The following is a 20,550-nucleotide window of genomic DNA, read 5'->3' as shown; positions in this document are numbered from 1 at the left end:
TTAGCACAGGCAAGTTACAAGAAGAAAACGCCCAGATAAGGAATCAGCTAACGTTAGCTAACTAACTCGGCGGTTATAAAGTCAGACGGTGGCCATAAACCTCCACGATGACACAATTAGGATTGCTAGCTAGCTCAACTTACTAAGTATCCATCATTGTGAACTATGTCCCCTTGCATGGGTAACGTTAAAATATATATATATTTATAACTCATTGTTCTGACTGTGTGGTTAAACTCTTGTAGCGAAGATACCTAGCTAGCTCAATAATTAAAACGCCGAGGAAGCTAACGTTAGTTACCGTTACAGATGGAGACGTTAGCTAGATCATTCCTAACGTTAGCTACAGTAGCTAGTTAACTACCCGGGCGGGGATAACGTTAATTTAGTTATTGTATAGTTAACGCGTTTTCCAAGCTAGAAAGTTAGCTACTTTCCTGGGCTAGCTAGCTAGCTAACATAAACACATTGTCATTGGGAAAGTGTTTGCCTTGGTAGCTACCTAGCTAGCGCTAGCTTAGTAGCAAAATAACCCCATGCCATGTTCCCTCGACATGAAAAGCTATGACCCTGGGCTCTTACCCTTCTTTGGGACCCAAAACATAAAAATGAGGTTTAATTGAATCCTGAGATGTTCTTTCCGGTGTAATGACCCCAATGCAAAAGAGAAGGCCAATCCCTTTGAGCAATATAAATTTAGCTGGCTAGCTGGTTAGCCAGCTACTAGCTAGCCAACCCCAATTTCTAATGTGTGACAGAGCAAACTGACACTGCTCTTCACGTCACGCCTTTTCAAAGAGATTCGCCTGGCTCGTAGAAGCTTCTAAACGACGTTGATGTTTCCAGGATTTGCTCTTTCTTCGTCTTGGTTGTTAAAATACTGTACAGTGGTTCCTCCCAAAGATTGACAGTGTTTTTTTCCTCCAACTGACAGCTGTGAATCAGTGGGAGTGGGGGGTTTCTTTTTACGAGATTCCCTATAAACACGCCACTTCGACACAGCTACGACCGGAAGTGAGTTTTTCGTGAGGTTAGGATAATTCAATTAGGAAACGGTCTCCTACCTGCTACGAAAAGTCTCTTCCGGTCGTAGCGGAATCGAAGTGGCGTGTTTTAGGGAGTCGTCTTTTTCCTCCACTCTCTCCCCCCATGTCCTCTTTTACCAGAGAGGAAGAGACGAAGCGAGAGGTTTTACTCAGTTCACATCTCCTGTGAACTCTAACCAGTTAGCAAGTCAGAAATGTCAGAGTTTCCTAGTTCCGACTAGCATGTGAACGTGGATTTTTTTTTTTTTTTTTTACTTTCAAGTTAATATTAGCACACAAAAAAAAGTGTTTTGGTCATCAAATCTGACTGACAGCTCAGAAATGCATGTTTGTTCACCCAATATGTTTTAATGTAATTTGTACATATTACCACATTTGTCTGCACTGATAAAATAAGCATGAATAAAATATAATTTTCTGAAAGGACATAGTCTCTTGTTTATTTTGTTCATTTTCATGTGAATTTACCTCATTTGAACATTTGATTTGATTCCAAAAAGTGGCATGTGTCTGGACTATCCACTTCTTGTCCACCAAATGGCAGTATTGGACAGCATTTGAATAATTCAATTTGAGAAATTGGGCCATGTCTGAATGAATTAAATATTTCTCTCATTTAGAAATTCACAGTTTTACTAATTAGACTTCAAATTGGTTGGGTGTATTTGGTCATTTTGTGACTCCTGGATAAGATTATGATAACTTTAATGTCCCCAATTGAACATTTTAAAACGCAGATGATGAGCGATTCAATGAATCATCTGTACACTATATACACTCTACACATCAGTACGCTGTCAACTACAATGTCAATTGTAGGCCAGCCAACTGGTCTTATTTAGGTTATATATTTATTTATTGTCTGTTATAAACATTTGCTTTACATACAAGAAAATGCACTGTGATAGACCTAAACAAAATCCTAAAAAAGAAAATCTAATTTGTCACATGCTTCGCAAACAACAGATGTAGATTACCAGTGAAATGCTTATTTACACCTCTTCCCAACAATGTATAATACAATACAAATATAAAATAACAATACAAATAATAATAATAATAGCAAAAAAACAGTAACACAAGGAATAAATACACAATGAGCAATGATAGCTTGGCTATTTATATGGGGTACCAGAATTGAAGTGCAGGGGTACGAGGAAATTGAGTGAGATATGTACATATAGGTAGGGTTAATGTGACTAGGCAACAGTAGAGATAATAGATGGTAGCAGCAGTGAATGTGATGAGTGGGGAATTGTGTAAGTGTGTGGGTGGCGACAGTATGCCTGTGTGTGCGCGTTGTGTGAGTGAGTTTGTGCGTATGTGTTGGAGTGTCGGTGTAAGAATGTGTGAGTGTGTGGATAGAGTCCAGTGTGTGTGCATAGGGTCAAAAAGAGTTAGTGGAAAAAGGGTTGATGCAAATAGTCCATGTGGTCAACTGAACAAAAATATAAAAGCACCATGTGTTGGTCCCATGTTTCACGAGCTGTAATAAAATATCCCAGAAACGTTCCATACACACAATCCATCCACCTGACAGGTGTGGCATATCAAGAAGCTGATTGAACAGCATGATCTTGTGCTGGGGATGATTAAATGCCACTCTAAAATGTGCACTTTTGTCACACAGCACAATGCCACAGATGTCTCAAGTTGAGGGAGTGTGCAGTTGGCATGCTGACTGCAGAAATGTCCACCAGAGCTGATGCCAGATAATTGAATGTTAATTTCTCTACCATAAGCTGCATCAAACTTCGTTTTAGAGAATTTCGGATATGGCCAATGTTGGAGTACGTCCAACCGGTCACACTGACACGTGTGTAACCACACTAGCTTAGGACCTCCACATCCGGCTTCTTCACCTGTGAGATTGCCTGAGACCAGCCACCCGGACAGCTGATGAAACTGTGGGTTTGCACAACCCGAAGAATTTCTGCACAAACTGTCAGAAACCGTCTCAGGGAAGCTCATCTGGGTAATCATTGTCCTCACCAGGGTCTTGCCCTGACTGCAGTTCCGCATGGTAAACAACTTCAATTGGCAAATGTTCACCTTCGATGGCGTCTGGCACGCTGGAGAATTGTTCTCTTCACAGATGAATCCCGGTTTCAACTGTACCGGGCAGATGGCAGACAGCGTGTGCCGAGCGGTTTGCTGATGTCAACTTTGTGAACAGAGTGCCCCATGGTGGCGGTGGGGTTATGGTATGGGCAGACATATGCTACGGACAACGAACACAATCGCATTTTGTCGATTGGGATTTGAATGCATAGAGATAACGTGGCGAGATCCTGGGGCCCATTGTCATGCCATTCATCCGCCGCCATCACCACATGTTTCAGCATGATAATGCACGGCCTCAAGTTCCAAGGATCTGTACACAATTTCTGGAAGCTGAAAATGTCCCAGTTCTTCCATGGCCTGCATATTCCCCAGACATGTCACCCATTGAGCATGTTCAGTATGCTCTGGATCAGCGTTCCTGCGACAGCAGGTTCCAGTTCCTGCCAATATCCAGCAACTTCACAAAGCCATTGAAGAGGAGTGGGACAACATTCCACAGGCCACAATCAACAGCCTGATCAACTCTATGCGAAGGAGATGTGTCGTGGTGCATGATGCAGATGGTGGTCACACCAGATACTGACCGGTTTTCTGATCCACGCCCGTACCTTTTTTCCCCCACTCATGTGAAATCCATAGATTAGGGCCCAATTTATTTATTTCAATTGACTGATTTCCTTCTATGAACTGTAACTAAGTAAAATCTTAGAGATTGTTGCATGTTGAGTTTATATTTTTGTTCATTGCATATACGGGGCCGCCGAGTGCCGAAGCTCGTAGCGCTAAAAATCGTCTGACCTTTGTTGCAACACTCACTACCGAGTTCTAAACTGCCTCTGGAAGCAACATCAGCACAATAACTGTTCGGAGGGACAACTCGTAGGCATACAGATAGTTCAGCCATCCACATGGACTGTTGTCCTCCCCAATTCCATTGAACTTTTCTAAGACTCTCTTCAGCGGACAGAGACTGCAAAGAAACCTTTAAATTAAACCAGATTTTTCTGGTGCTTTCCAAAGACAACTGGGAAAAATGAGCTAAAATCATGACCTGATCTGCAGGTGGGAAGGTTAGAGCTTTAGAAAGATGCCTGAGTTTCGGACTTTGAAATCCGAGTTGGATGACCGTAAAAAAAAAAAATCCCAGTTGGAGCACATTTTTGCAGAGTTCCCAGTTGTCTTGAACACACTGATGTTGAAAATCAGAGATTTCCGAAAACCCAGTTGTTTTGAATTGTGGCATTTCTACTGTTGCGCGCTAGCTCCCTACATCCTCATTACAAGCACTATTTGATTCGCCTGATACTCTACAAGGCCACGTTCTGGATACGCCAAGCACAAAGAGAGACTGATTAAAATGCCCACCCAGCCGGGCTCAGTGCGGAGAATGAAAGAGAGAGAGCAGGGTTTTACACCAAAGTTACACAGTCGAATTCAATACTTAATTCCAAAATTCGGACAAATACTGACATGTAAATGATTAGAAATTACATGACCCTCCCCTGGTCTAAATACAAAATACTAAACCCTCCCCCTGACTGAAATTGAAAAAGCACGACCCTCCCCCATTTCCCACCAGGTAACAATTCTGTACATTTCGACTACTCCCGTATGGATGGCCTACAAAATTGTAATAGACGGTTTTAAAGAGGTAGCGAGGTACAATACCACAATCAACACTTGCTTAAGTAAAATAAAATTACTGACTTAAAAAAAAGAAGATACAAGTACTCAGAAAAGCTACTCAATTACAGTAATGAGACTATTTGTAATTCATTACTTCCACATTTGCCCTTTACAGAAAATTAGCAGAGCAATCCCCTATGGACTCGGGAGAGGCGAAGGTCGAGAGCCATGCGTCCTCCAAAACACGACCTAGCCAAGCTGCACTGCTCGCTTAACAAAGAAGCCAGCCGCACCAATGTGTCGGATGAAACACCTGCCAGCTGTCCACCAATGTCAGCTTGCAGGCTCCTGGCCCACTGCAAGGAGTCACTAGAACGCGATGGGACAAGGAAATCCCTGCCAGCCAAACCCTCCCCTAACCCGGACGACGCAATGCAAATTGTGCGCTGCCTCGTGGGTCTTCCACTTTGACATTATGGGTTATTGTGTGTAGGCCAGTGACACAAAATCTCAATGGAATCCATTTTAAATTCAAACACAACAAAAAGTGGAAAAAGTCCAGAGGTGTGAATACTTTCTGAAGGCACGGTATATATACCCCACTAGGCACAAACTGGTTGAATCAAAATAATTTCATTGTATTTTGTCAACATATTGTGACTTGCAATCTACTTGGAAAATACATTGGAATTAACAAAAGGTTATCAACGTATATTGATGTTTTGAGGGTGGAATTTTAACCACAGGAGTATGTCATCATTGCAACCAATTGACAAAACTTTGTATAAAATATGTTGATATTTGAAACAAAGTCAGATCTTCAGCGTTAAACTAACCCAAAACAATCTATAGAGCAGCACCTCCTACTAGAGAGTTAATATATCTGTAGCTATTCATTTGGTTTCCCATCCAGGGTTTTTATCAAGCCCTGCTTAGCTTTGATAAGGTAAACAAAATGAAGGAGCTGATCGTGGACTTCAGGAAACAGCAGAGGGAGCACACCCCTACCCACATCGGTTGGACCGCAGTGGAGAAGGTGAAAAACCTTCCTCGGCGTACACATCACTGATAATCTGAAATGGTCCACCCACACAGACAGTGTGATGAAAAAGGCGCAACAGTGTCGCCAGCAAAGCACCTCCATATCATCACACCTCCTCCTCCATGCTTCACAGTGGGAACCACACACTCAGAGATAATCCGTTCACCTACTCTGCGTCTCACAAAGACATGTAGGTTGGAACCAAAAATCTTACATTTGGACTCATCAGACCAAAGGACAGATTTCCACCGGTGTAATGTCCATTGCTCGTGTTTCTTGGCCCAAGCAAGTCTCTTATTCTAATTGATGTCCTTTAGTCGTGGTATCTTTGAAGCAATTCGACTATGACGCCCTGATCCCTCTGAATAGTTGATGTTGAGATGTGTCTGTTACTTGAGATGTGTCTGTGAAGCATTTATTTGGGCTGCAATCTGAGGTGCAGTTAACTCTAATGAACTTTTCCTCTGCAGCAGAGGTAACTCTGGGTCTTCCTTTCCTGTGACGGTCCTCATGAGACCCAGTTCCATCATTGAGCTTGATGGTTTTTGCGACTGCACTTGAAGAAACTTTCAAAGTTATTCTACAATGTTTAAAATAGAAAAAATAAAGAAAAACCCTGGAATGAGTTGGTGTGTCCAACCTTTTGACTGGTACTGTATGAGCATAAGGTATTTCTGTTTTTCATTTTTAATATATTGGCCACAAAAAATGTAACCTGTTTTTGCTTTGTCATTATGGGGTATTGTGTGTAGATTGATGATTGTGTGTAGATTTTATTTAATCCCTTTTAGCATAAGGCTGTAACGTAACAAAATGTGGAAAAAGTGAAGGGGTCTGAATACTTTCTGAATGCACTGTATGTTGGATTCACGTCTCCAGCTAAACCAAAAGTAAACGTTCAAGAACAGGATTAAGCCAGGGCTTCCGATGAAACTATCCAAGCATTAGATATCCTTTAAATGTTGTTATTTGGTTTCGTTGCCAACCAAACATAATTCAATGTTATTTTAGTAATACAGTAAATATACTAAAGTAAAGGCTATCTTACATACTAATGTAACAGTATGTATTCAACATTAAAATGATTAACACATCCATGGCAACATTTTGAGGTTAGCTTACATTAATAATACATGTCAGTTACTGTGTTCTTATGTAATCATAGAAAGCGTGCATGTTCAAAATGGCACGCAAAAGTCACAGGTCTGTGGAGATCTTCACAGTTGCTATACTAATCTGTGCAGAATCTCGAACAGCATTGATCACTTGCAATATGTACTTGTAGCCCTTTCCTGCAGTCAAATTACGAAACTGGCTTCATAGCTGTAATGTTATTAATATCTTTCATAATTGCATTAAATATCCAAATGATAAAAAAATAAAAAAACGAAAATCCGGTGTTTCAATGTCAAATGGTTCTGTTATATTTCAATCTTATGTGATGTACAGTTGTAGTCGGAAGTTTACATACACCGTAGCCAAATATATTTGAACTCAGTTTTTCACAATTCCTGACATTTAATCCCAGTAAATTTGAGGTAATCTAATATTTACTAAGATTTAGGTAATCTTAGGTCAGTTAGGATCACCACTTTAATTGTAGGCCTCCTTGCTCGCACACACGTTTTCAGTTCTGCCCGCACATTTTCTATGGGATTGAGGTCAGGGCTTTGTGATGGCCACTCCAATAGCTTGACTTTGTTGTCCTTAAGCCATTTTGCCACAACATTGGAAGTATGCTTGGAGTCATTGTCCATTTGGAAGACACATTTGCAACCAAGCTTTAACTTCCTGACTGATGTCTTGAGATGTTGCTTCAATACATCCACATCATTTCCCCTCCTCATGATGCCATCTACCTTGCTTGTGAATTGCACCAGTCCCTCCTGCAGCAAAGCACCCCCACAACATGATGCTGCCACCCCCATGCTTCCTTGCTGAGCGGCCTTTCAGGTTATGTTGATATAGGACTCGTTTTACTGTGGATATAGATGCCTTTGTACCTGTTTCCTCCAGCATCTTCACAGGGTCCTTTGCTGTTGTACTGGGATTGATTTGCACTTCCCGCACCAAAGTACATTCATCTCTAGGAGATCTCTAGGAGACAGAATGTGTCTCCTTCCTGGGCGGTATGATGGCGGTGTGGTCGTTTATACTTCCTTACTATTGTTTGTACAGATGAACGTGGTACCTTCAGCCGTTTGGAAATTGCTCCCAAGGATGAACCAGACTTGCGGAGGTCTACAATTGTTTCTGAGGTCTTGGCTGATTTCTTTTGATTTTCCATGATGTCAATCAAAGATGCACTGAGTTTGAAGGTAGGCCTTGAAATACATCCACAGGTAGACCTCCAATTGACTCAATTGTAGATTAGCCTATCAGAAGCAATTAGCCTATCAATTCGCCTATCAGTAACTTCTAAAGCCATGTCGTCATTTTCTGGAATTTTCCAAGCTGTTGAAAAGCACAGTCAACTTAGTGTGTATGTAAACTTCTGACCCACTGGAATTGTGATACAGTGAGTTATAAGTGAAATAATCTGTCTGTGAACAATTGTTGGAAAAATTACTTGTGTCATGTTCCAAGTAGATGTCCTAACCGACTTGCCAAAACTATAGTTTGTTAACAAGAAATGTGTGGAGTGGTTGAAAAATTACTTTTAATGACTCCAACCTAAGTGTATGTAAACTTCCGACTTCAAATTTAAAAAAAGTGCAATATTGGGATGCAAATAAAAATGGAATACATTTCAACTGTATATCTGACATGGAAAAGGTGTCTTCTTTTTCTTCTTCTTTTTAAGCACATAACCATGTGCGTGAGGTGTATACTTTTGTTTCAAAGTAGATTTGTTTAAGACTACCAAGAAACACTCCGTGTGACCCTGATTTAGCCCACTGTATTAAACTGATATTATTCATGTAATCTCAACTGCAATCTAGGTCATCTGGATGTGCTATTCGATGAAGCACATGATAACATATTAAATTGTATAAATACAAAATATCTGACATTGTGTTCACATTTTAACTTTGTTGGGCTTTAAAAATAGTTGAAAGCGCAGTAATAATGTCAGAGTCTATCTAGAGGATAGCGAAGGAGTCAGGCGCAGGACACAGGTAAGAGTAAAACCACTGTATTTACTCTATCCGAGAACGGAACAAAAATCCCGTTATAAAACAAATACAAAACAGGATATGAACTCCAACACAGGAAAGACAATCACGCACAAAACAGAAAGGGAAACCAGAGGGTTAAATAAGGAACATAATCATGAGATGGGAACCAGGTGTGTAAAACAGACAAAACAAAAGAAAAAATTAAACATGGATCGGTGGCAGCTAGAAAGCCGGTGACGTCGACCGCCCGAACACCACCCGAACAAGGAGAGGGAACTACTTTGGTGGAAGTCATGACAGTACCACCCCTTGACGCGCGGCACTAGCAGCGCGACGACACCGGCCTCGGGAACGACCCGGGGGACTAGACGCATGGCGATCCGGATGGAGTCGGTGAAATTCCTGGAGTAACGATGGGGCCAGGAATTCCCCCACCGGTACCCAGCATCTCTCCTCCGGGCCGTACCCCTCCCACTCCACGAGGTACTGAAAGCCTCTCGTCCGACGTCTTGAGTCCATGATGGCTCGTACTGTATACGCCGTGGCCCCCTCGATGTCCAGAAGGGGCGGAGGAACCTCCTGCACCTCAGAGTGGACCAGCCACCACCAGCCTGAGGACCGACACATGGAACGAGGGGTTAATATGATAATCAGGGGGGAGCTGTAACCTATAGCAAACCTCGTTCAGTCTCCTCAGGACTTTGAATGGCCCCACAAACCATGGACCCAGCTTCCGGCAGGGCAGGTGAAGGGGCAGGTTTCAGGTCGAGAGCCAGACCCGATCCCCCGGTGCATACACCGGGGCCTCACTGCGGTGGCGGTCGGCACTCATCTTCTGCCGCCTGATGGACCTTTGCAGACGCACATGAGCAGCGTCCCATGTCTCCTCCGAGTGCCGAAACTACTCATCCACCGCAGGAGCCTCGATCTGGCTCTGATGCCATGGTGCCAGGACCGGCTGGTAACCTAGTACATACTGAAAAGGTGACAGGATAGTGGAGGAGTGGCGGAGGGAGTTTTGAGCCATCTCTGCCCAGGGGAGAAACACCGCCCACTCACCCGGCCGGTCCTAGCAATAGGACCGCAGAAACCTAACCACCTCCTGGTTGACTCTCTCCACCTGCCCGTTGCTCTTGGGGTGAAAACCTGAGGTAAGACTGACCATGACCCCCAGGCGCTCCATAAATGCCCTCAAGACTTTAGACGTGAATTGGGGACCCCGATCAGAAACTATATCCTCAGGCACCCCGTAGTGCTGGAATACATGGGTGAACAGGGCCTCCGCAGTCTGTAGGGCCGTAGGGAGACCGGGCAAAGGAAGGAGACGGCAGGACTTAGAAAACCGATCCACAATGACTAGGATCGTGGTGTTACCCCGCGAGGGTGGAAGATCTGTCAGGAAATCCACCGAGAGGTGTGACCACGATCATTGTGGAACGAGAAGGGGTTGTAATTTCCCTCTGGGCAGGTGTCTAGGTGCCTTACACTGTGCGCACACCAAACAGGAGGACACATAAACCCTCACGTCCTAACGTGGGCCACCAGTACTTCCCAGCAAGACAGCGTACTGTCCGACCGATGCCAGGATGACCAGAGGAGGGTGAAGTGTGGGCCCAACAGATCAAGCGATCGCGGACATCGACCGGAACATACTTACGCCCAACCGGACACTGGGTAGGAGTGGGCTCTGAATGTGACGTCCGTTCAATGTCTGCGTCCACCTCCCACACCACTGGTGCCACCAGGCAAGAAGGTGGAATAATGGGAGCGGGATCTGCGGACCAGTCCTCTGTGTCATACATCCGGGGCAGTGCACCTGCCTTAACATTCTGGGAACCTGGTCTGTAGGAGAGGGTGAAAGAAAAGCGGGTGAAAAACATGGCCCACCTTGAGGGGCGAGGGTTAAGTCTCCTCGCTGCTCGAATGTACCCCAGATTGCGGTGGTCAGTCCAAATGAGAAAAGGGTGCCTGGCCCCCTCAAGCCAATGTCTCCACGCTTTCAGAGCCTTGACAACCGCCAACAACTCCCGGTCCCCCACATCATAGTTTCGCTCCACCGGGCTGAGCCTCTTCGAAAAGAATGCACAGGGGCGGAGCTTCAGTGGCGTACCTGAGCGCTGAGACAGCACAGCCCCTATCCCTGCCTCGGATGCATCCACCTCAACTATGAATGCTAAGGAGGGATCAGGATCAGCCAGCACAGGAGCCAAGGTAAATAGAGCCCTCAGGTGACCCAAAGCCCTGTCCGCCCCAGCTGACCACTGCAGTCGCACCGGTCCCCCCTTCAGCAGTGAGGTAATGGGAGCCGCTACCTGACCAAAACCCTGGATAAACCTCCGGTAGTAGTTGGCAAACTCTAAAAACCGCTGCACCTCCTTTATCGTGATTGGAGTCGGCCAATTACGCAAGGCTGAAATGCGGTCATTCTCCATCTCCACCCCTGACGCGGAAAGGCGGTACCCTAGGAAAGAGACGGACTGTTGGAAGAACAGACATTTCTCAGCCTTGATGTACAGGTCATGTTCCAACAGTCGACCAAGCACCCCTGTGTATCAGGGACACATGCTCGGCGTGTGTAGGGGAGTATATTAGAATGTCATCTACAGTATATACACCACTACATCCTGCCCATGCAGGTCCCTGAAAATCTCATCTACAAAGGATTGGAAGACTGATGGAGCATTCATTAACCCGTATGGCATGACGAGGTACTCAAAATGCCCAGAAGTGGTGCTAAATGCTGTCTTCTACTCATCTCCCGCCCGGATACGCACCAGGTTGTAAGCGCTCCTGAGGTCCAATTTTGTGAAGAAGGGCGCTCCGTGTAATGACTCGGTCATACTGGCTATGAGCGGTAGCAGGTAACTGTATTTTACCGTGATCTTATTTAAACTTTGATAATCAATACACGGGCGCAAACCTCCATCCTTCTTCTTCACAAAAAAAGAAACTTGAGGAGACAGGTGAGATGGAAGGCAGAATGTATCCCTGTCCCAGAGATTCGGTGACATATGTCTCCATAGCCGCCGTCTCCTCCTGTGACAGAGGATACACGTGACTCCTGGGAACTGTAGCTTCTACCAAGAGATCTATCTCACAATCCCCCTGTCGATGGGGTGGTAATTGAGTCGCCTTCTTTTCACAGAAGGCGAGTGACAAATCGTCATATTCGGGGGGAATGTGCATGGTGGAGACCTGGTTTGGACTTTCCACCGCAGTGGCACCTAAGGAAACACATACACACCTCCCTGAGCACTGACGGGACCATCCCTTGAGAGCCCTCTGTTGCCATGAAATAGTGGGATCATGCGAAGCCAACCAGGGAATCCCCAACACAACAGGGAACGCAGGAGAGTCGATGAGGAAGAGACTAATTCGCTCCCTATGATTCTCCTGCGTTATCATAGTGAGCGGAGCTGTGACCTCCCTAATTAGCCCTGACCCGAATGGATGACTGTCTAAGGCATGTATAGGGAAGGGAACATCAACAGACACAATAGGGATCCCTAATCATGAGATGGGAACCAGGTGTGTAAAACAGACCAAACAAAAGGAAAAATTAAACATGGATCGGTGGCAGCTAGAAAGCCGTTGACGTAGACCGCCAAACACCGCCGGAACAAGGAGAGTGAACAACTTCGGTAGAAGTCGTGACAGATAACACATTTAGATGATAACTAAACCAAAAATCTGACATTGTTTTCCAATGGAATTTGTTGGGATTTTAGATGGTTACAACCAGTGATAACACATCAGAAATTCAACAAACTTCTGGCTGTCTTTTTGAGTGGGTGAAGAAAGGTTGAAATCTCATTGATCAACGTCTCAACCAAATATTATCCACATTTCCACTTTGAAATGACGTGGTGTGCCCAGTTGGACAGTATGGTTATTATTTACAAGGATTCACCACATCGTACTTCTGAAAAAGTAAGGACTTTTCGAGTGAGGTCTTTGTCATGTGTTCAGCCTTCAGTGGATTGCTGAGTCACCTCTCCTATGAGTCGTCTGTCAGAGGCTATGGATCTGACAGCGAGAAAGTAATGCGCGTAAAAGTTCCATAGCTTATTGCAGATATTTTACTATCAGAATCCTCCTCTGATTTTCCTCCAATCTGATGTGATAGTTTTTGTGTTTTATAACTAGTTGTGTCCTCTTAATTGTACATCTTTTCAGTTACACAACTGCTAACTTTAGTGTGAGCGAGCGAGCATGAGTGTGTGTGTGTGAGCGAGCGAGAGATAGAGAGAGCGAGATATATCCTGTGACCTGTGCCTTATACAAGAGAAACAGAGAGAGAGTGTGTGTGTGTGTGTGTGGTGTGTGCGAGCGTGTGTGTGTGGGGGTGGGTGCGGTGTGTCCCTTGTACCCAGTTAGAGTGAGGTGGGTGGAGGGGAGTGGGTGGATGGGAGTATCTTATCCAAGAGAAGATGTCACTGATTTGTCTCTTCACTCCTAGCCACTCCCTCTGCCAGTCAGATAGGCCCAATTTTGTGGTGTGTGCATGCATACAAAATGTGTGTGTACTTGTGTATGTGTGACTGATTTACTGAGTCAGTGTGACTAGGGGTAATGTGATGTTGTTAAACACACTGTAATCATTAACCATCATGCACTGCTTCTGGGGAGAGGGTCATGTATGGGTAGATTGTCAGTCAGTCTCTATGAGTATGACTTACATTTGAAGTCGGAAGTTAGCCAAATACGTTTAAACTCAGTTTTTCACAATTCCTGGTATTAGTATTCCTAGTCAAAATTCCCTGTCTTAGGTCAGTTAGGATCACCACTTTATTTTAAGAATGTGAAATGTCAGAATAATAGTAGAGAATTATTTATTTCAGCTTTTATTTCTTTCATCACATTCCCAGTGAGTCAGAAGTTTACATCCACTCAATTAGTATTTGGTAGCATTGCCTTTAAATTGTTTAACTTGGGTCAAACATTTCTTATAGCCTTCCACAAACTTCCCACAATAAGTTGAGTGAATTTTGGCCCATTCCTCCTGACAGAGCTGGTGTAACTGAGTCGCCCTCCTGTCCGGAGCTGCCAGAGTCGCCCTCCTGTCCGGTGCTGCCAGAGTCGCCCTCCTGTCCGGTGCTGCCAGAGTCGCCCTCCTGTCCGGTGCTGCCAGAGTCGCCCTCCTGTCCGGAGCTGCCAGAGTCGCTCTCCTGTCCGGGGCCCGCTGCCAGAGTCGCCCCCTGTCCGGGGCCCGCTGCCAGAGTCGCCCCCCTGTCCGGGGCCCGCTGCCAGAGTCGCCCCCCTGTCCGGGGCCCGCTGCCAGAGTCACCCCCCTGTCCGGAGCCCGCTGCCAGAATTGCCCTCCTGTCCGGGGCCCGCTGCCAGAGTCGCTCTCCTGTCCGGGGCCCGCTGCCAGAGTCGCCCCCCTGTCCGGGGCCCGCTGCGAGGGTCCCCTGTCGGGGGTCGGCGGCGAGGGTCCCCGCTCCAGAGGCACCACCTAAGTGGGCCAAGCCTGAGTGGGAGTGGGGTCCACGTCCCGCACCAGAGCCGCCACCGCGGATAGACCCTCCCCTATAGGTTTTGCGGCCAGAGTCCACACCTTTGGGGGGAGGGGGTGATTCTCAATCAAAGGCAGCTGTCTATCGTTGTCTCTGATTGAGAACCATACTTAGGTAGCCTTTTACCACCTGTGTCTTGTGGGTAGTTTTCTGTTTTGTGTCTTTCTGCACATGACAGAACTGTTTTGGTTTTCGTTCGTTCTCTTTGTTATTTCAGTGTTCAGTTCAAATAAAAGTATGAACACGTACCACGCTGCACCTTGGTCATCTCCTTCCAACAGCCGTTACAGTAAGACCTAGGTGAAGACCGTGTCGAAGTAACAATGTTTATTATAGCAACAGAGGCTCAGGGTCAGGTCAGGCAGAGGTCAGAAATCCAGATAGGGGCAAAGGTACATAATGGCAGGCAGGTCCAGGGTCAGGGGCAGGCAGAGTGGTCAGGCAGTTGGGTACAAGGTCAGGACAGGCAAGGGTCAAAAATCATAGGGTGAGAAAAAGAGAGGCTGGGAAAAGACAGCTCCTTGTACAGGAGCTGACAGGACAAACACTGGTAAGCTTGACAAACAAGCAACAGGCAAACAGAAAACACAGGTAGTACACAGGGGATAATGGGGAAGATGGGTGACACCTGGAGGGGGTGGAGACAAGCACAAAGACAGGTGAAACAGATCAGGGTGTGACCATTCTTGAAAATAATGATCTTAATTCTAAGATAGTGAAACCCTTGTCTTAAACTCAGGGCAGTGAGAGAAAAAGCTCATGAAAGCAATTGAACATGTTTTATTCACTTACAAAGTTAATATGAAAGTTTCTGCTCCGATTATTGTAAACCCAAGAACATGTTTTAGAACCGTAATCTCAGTAAGAAATATACTAAAATCATTGCCATTGCTAGCTAGATAGCTCGCTAAAACGATTGCCTAGCAATAAACATCTTAAGAAAAATATTTGACAAGTTCGCAAGAAAATCATTCAATGTTAAGATATTGCTGAGGAATTGCACTTACGAACTATTTTATGAACTTATTATTTTGCGTAAGAAGTGTTTTGTGAATCTGGGCCCCGATGACAGATGGCAATGGCACATAGTTTACTTTGTTTTCATGCTCATTAAACCATAGCGTGACCGCTTGTGCCCTGTGGATGGGACATTATCATCCCATGGGGGCATAGCCATGGTAGCCAAAATATTGGCCTGCCCAGCATTTTTATACATGACCCAAAGAATGATGGGACGTTATTTGCTTAATTAACTCAGGAACCACACTTGTGTGGAAGCAGCTGCTTTCACTATACTGTGTATCTCTTAGTGGTCTGTTTGTGTGTGTGTGTGTGTGTGTGTGTGTGTGTGTGTGTGTGTGTGTGTGTGTGTGTGTGTGTGTGTGTGTGTGTGTGTGTGTGTGGTGGTGGTGGTGGTGGTGGTGGTGGTGGCCATTGTGTTTACTCTGTGCTGAAGGCCATGTAAGCATCGGGGGTTAGGCTGCATGGGGGTTAGGCTGCACAGGGGTTGTCCCTGTGCAGCCTAAGGGAGTCAGATCAGATTTAATATGAACTGTTAGAGACATATACTGTAGCAACTACACTAGACCTGGCTTAAATATATACTCAAATACTCTAATATACAGTGCCTTGCGAAAGTATTCGGCCCCCTTGAACTTTGCAACCTTTTGCCACATTTCCGGCTTCAAACATAAAGATATAAAACTGTATTTTTTTGTGAAGAATCAACAACAAGTGGGACACAATCATGAAGTGGAACGACATTTATTGGATATTTCAAACTTTTTTAACAATTCAAAAACTGAAAAATTGGGCGTGCAAAATTATTCAGACCCTTTACTTTCAGTGCAGCAAACTCTCTCCAGAAGTTCAGTGAGGATCTCTGAATGATCCAATGTTGACCTAAATGACTAATGATGGTAAATACAATCCACCTGTGTGTAATCAAGTCTCTGTATAAATGCACCTGCACTGTGATAGTCTCAGAGGTCCGTTAAAAGCGCAGAGAGCATCATGAAGAACAAGGAACACGCCAGGCAGGTCCGAGATACTGTTGTGAAGAAGTTTAAAGCCGGATTTGGATACAAAAAGATTTCCCAAGCTTTACACATCCCAAGGAGCACTGTGCAAGCGATAATATTGAAATAGAAGGAGTATCAGACCACTGCAAATCTACCAAGACCTGGCCGTCCCTCTAAACTTTCAGCTCATACAAGGAGAAGACTGATCAGAGATGATCATGGGCCTCTTGGGGCCCATGATCACTCTGGATGAACTGCAGAGATCTACAGCTGAGGTGGGAGACTCTGTCCATAGGACAACAATCAGTCGTATATTGCACAAATCCGGCCTTTATGGAAGAGTGGCAAGAAGAAAGCCATTTCTTAAAGATATCCATAAAAAGTGTCGTTTAAAGTTTGCCACAAGCCACCTGGGAGACACACCAAACATGTCGAAGAAGGTGCTCTGGTCAGATGAAACCAAAATTGAACTTTTTGGCAACAATGCAAAGCGTTATGTTTGGCGTAAAAGCAACACAGCTCATCACCCTGAACACACCATCCCCACTGTCAAACATGGTGGTGGCAGCATCATGGTTTGGGCCTGCTTTTCTTCAGCAGGGACAGGGAAGATGGTTAAAATTGATGGGAAGATGGATGGAGCCAAATACAGGACCATTCTGGAAGAAAACCTGATGGAGTCTGCAAAAGACCTGAGACTGGGACGGAGATTTGTCTTCCAACAAGACAATGATCCAAAACATAAAGCAAAATCTACAATGGAATGGTTCAAAAATCAACATATCCAGGTGTTAGAATGGCCAAGTCAAAGTCCAGTCCCAATTTTTCAGTTTTTGATTTGTTAAAAAAGTTTGAAATATCCAATAAATGTCGTTCCACTTCATGATTGTGTCCCACTTGCTGTTGATTCTTCACAAAAAATACAGTTTTATATCTTTATGTTTGAAGCCTGAAATGTGGCAAAAGGTCGCACAGTTCAAGGGGGCCGAATACTTTCGCAAGGCACTGTACTTGAACATTTATCAGATGCTCTTGAATTAAGACTTTTCCATTGGTTCCATTGAGTAAATGAAGCACAGCTCAAGTATTTGAAAATATTTGACATATTTAAACCAGGTCTGACACACACCTACTCTTACCTTACACACATATTTAAACACACACACAGCCATGTTTACTATCCATCAAAGCTCACTGCTCACCAAAGAAACCCTCACTGTTGACTATCCATCCATGTCAGATCAATGATTATTCACGAAGGAAAAAAGGAAGGGAAGGAAGGATTTTAGAGTATTTGAACAGGCCACAGTGTAATCTCATGTGAGTGGAGTCCAACCCAGGAGGAGGCGGTCAGAATGGAAAACAGATGTAGCCTGTGCATGTCTGTGCATGTATTCATGGAGCGGACCAGCCACCACCACCGGCCTGAGGAGAGACACATGGAATGAGGGGTTAATACGATAATCAGGGGGAAGCTGTAACCTATAACATACCTGCTTCAGTCTACTCAGGACTTTAAATGGCCCCATAAACCGCGGACCCAGCTCCCGGCAGGGCAGGCGAAGGGGCAGGTTTCGGGTTGAGAGCCAGACTCGTTCTCCCGGTGCATACACCGGGGCCCCACTGCCGTGGCACTCGGTTCTCGCCTTCTGTTGCCTGATGGCCCGTTGCAGTGTCCCAGGTCTCCTCCGAGCACCCGAAACCATTCATCCACCGCAGGTACCTCGATCTGGCTCTGATGCTACGGTGCCAGAACCGGCTGATAACCTAGTACACACTGAAATGGAGACAAGTTAGTGGAGGAGTGGCGGAGGGAGTGTTGGGCCATCTCTGCCCATGGGATGAAAGCCGACCACTCCCCCTGACAGTCCTGGCAATAAGACTGCAGAAACCTACCCACATCCTGGTTAACTCTCTCCACCTGACCATTACTTTCGGGGTGAAACCCTCAGTTCAGGCTGACCGAGATCCCCAGACATTCCATGAACGCCCTCACGTTCATACACGTTCATACAAACATACACACTCACGTCCTTAGCTAAAGTGGGCCACCAGTACTTCCCACTAAGACAGCACACTGTCCGACCGATGCCAGGATGACCAGAGGAGGGTGATGTGTGAGCCCAACAGATCAATCGATAACAAACATCAGACGGAACGTACTTACGTCCAACTGGACACTGGGTGGGAGTGGGCTCCGCACGTAACGCCCGCTCTATGTCCACGTCAACCTCCCATACCACCGGTGCCACCAGGCATTAAGCCGGAAGTATGGGAGTGGGATCCGTGGACCGCTCCTCTGTGTCATACATCCGGGACAGTGTGTCTGCCTTAGCGTTCTGGGAACCTGGTCGGTAGAGTGAACACAAAACAGGTGAAAAACATGGCCCACCTTGCCTGGAGAGCATTCATTGTTCTCCAGATTGCAGTGGTCAGTCCAAATGAGAAAGGGGTGTTTAGCTCCCGCAAGCCAATGCCTCCACATTTTCAGAGCCGAAAACAGCCAACAGCTCCCGGTCCCCCACATCATAGTTTCGCTCCACCGGGCTGAGCCTCTTCGAAAAGAACACACAGGGGCAGAGTTTTGGTGGCGTACCAGAGCGCTGAGCACAGCTCCTATCCCAGCCTCGGATGCGTCCACCTCTACTATGAACGCTAAGGAGGGATCAGGATGAGCCAACACAGGAGCCGAGGCAAACAGAGCCTTCAGGTGACCAAAAGCCCTGTCCGCCCCAGCTGACCACTGCAGTCGCACCGGTCCCCCCTTCAGCAAAGAGGTAATGGGAGCCGCTACCTGACCAAAGCCCCGGATAAACCTCTGTTAGTAGTTGGAAAACCCTATGAACCGCTGCACCTCCTTTACCGTGGTTGGAGTCGGCCAATTACACACGTCATTCTCCATCTCCACCCCTGACTCGGACAGGCGGTACCCTAGGAAGGAGATGGACTGTTGGAAGAACAGACATTTCTCAGCCTTAATGTGCAGGTCATGCTCCAAGAGTCGACCAAGCACCTTGCGCAACAGAGACACATGCTTGGTGCGTGTAGCCAAGATGTTGGAGCATTGTCGCATGCTGCTGGACTCGTTCCTCCACTGATACCGGAGGACTGTGTGCACCTGCTGACTCCATTGGAGGTGCGTGTTTCTGTCATGTATCAGTATGCAGAGGTGAGGACGGAGTCAGGCGCAGGACACAGAACTGAGTAAAATAACATACTTTACTCAAACAAATAATCAACCATAAATCCCACGCAGGGAAAACACACCATCACACAGAAGACTAATAACATTAGACAAGGAACAAACATGGGAACCAGAGGGTTAAATAGGGAAATAATATTAACGTAATGGGAACCAGGTGTGTACAATAAATGGAAAAAGAAACGTAGATCGGTGGTAGCTAGAAAGCCGGTGACGACGACTGCCGAAAGCCGCCCGAACAAGGAGAGGCACCAACTTCGGCAGAAGTCGTGACAGTACGTCCCGTGTCTGAGCCGTTGAATTGCAACTCCGCTTTGTCTCTGTACCAACATTTTGTTTGTTTGATTGCCATGTGGAGGGAATAACTAGACTATCTATATTCAGCCATATTCCTAGACCTCTTTCCATGGTTAAATGCAGTGGTTTGCGCTTTCAGTTTTGCGCGAATGCCACCATCCCATCCATGGTTTCTGATTAGGGTAGGTTTTAATAGTCAACATCTCCAATGCACTTCTTCATAAACTCGCTCATTGAGTCAGCGTAAACATCAATGTGGTTCTCTGAGCCTGACCTGAACATATGCCAGTCCGCGGGATCAAAACAATCTTGAAGTGTTGATTCCGATTGGTCAGACCAGTGTTGAATAGTTTGAGTCACTGGTACATTGTGTGTGAGTTTCTGCCTATAAGACGGCAGGAGCAAGATGGCGTTGTGATTGGATTTGCTGAAGGGAGGGCGGGGGAGGGATTTGTATGCATCACGGAAGTTAGAGTAGCAGTGAAAGAATGTATTACCCCCGCGTGTAGTGCAATCAATATGCTGATAGAATTTAGGTAGCCTTGTTCTCAAATTTGCTTTGTTAAAATCCCCAGATACAATAAACGCAGCCTTAGGATATATGGTTTCCAGTTTAC

The 20,550-nt window shown here is 45.6% G+C and overlaps 1 protein-coding gene across 16 annotated transcripts in view; it reads right to left on the bottom strand.

Moving 5' to 3' along the window:
- lrrfip2 (leucine rich repeat (in FLII) interacting protein 2) overlaps nucleotides 1-1,231 on the bottom strand; it is a 66,497-nt gene extending 65,266 nt beyond the window's left edge. For 6 of the 16 annotated variants that reach the window (XM_052498325.1, XM_052498329.1, XM_035753884.2 and 3 more), the window contains exon 1: nucleotides 583-1,049. The gene's annotated coding sequence lies outside the window, so the exon portion shown is untranslated. The other 10 variants (XM_035753888.2, XM_052498332.1, XM_052498334.1 and 7 more) reach the window with 8 other exon arrangements.
- Nucleotides 1,232-20,550: the final 19,319 nt, after the last annotated feature.

This window comes from Oncorhynchus keta, chromosome 36 (assembly GCF_023373465.1).
Source record: "Oncorhynchus keta strain PuntledgeMale-10-30-2019 chromosome 36, Oket_V2, whole genome shotgun sequence".
In the NCBI taxonomy this organism is placed as follows: domain Eukaryota; kingdom Metazoa; phylum Chordata; class Actinopteri; order Salmoniformes; family Salmonidae; genus Oncorhynchus; species Oncorhynchus keta.
The sequence above is the reverse complement of the archived record's forward strand: the minus strand, read 5'-3'. Positions and strand labels throughout refer to the sequence as shown.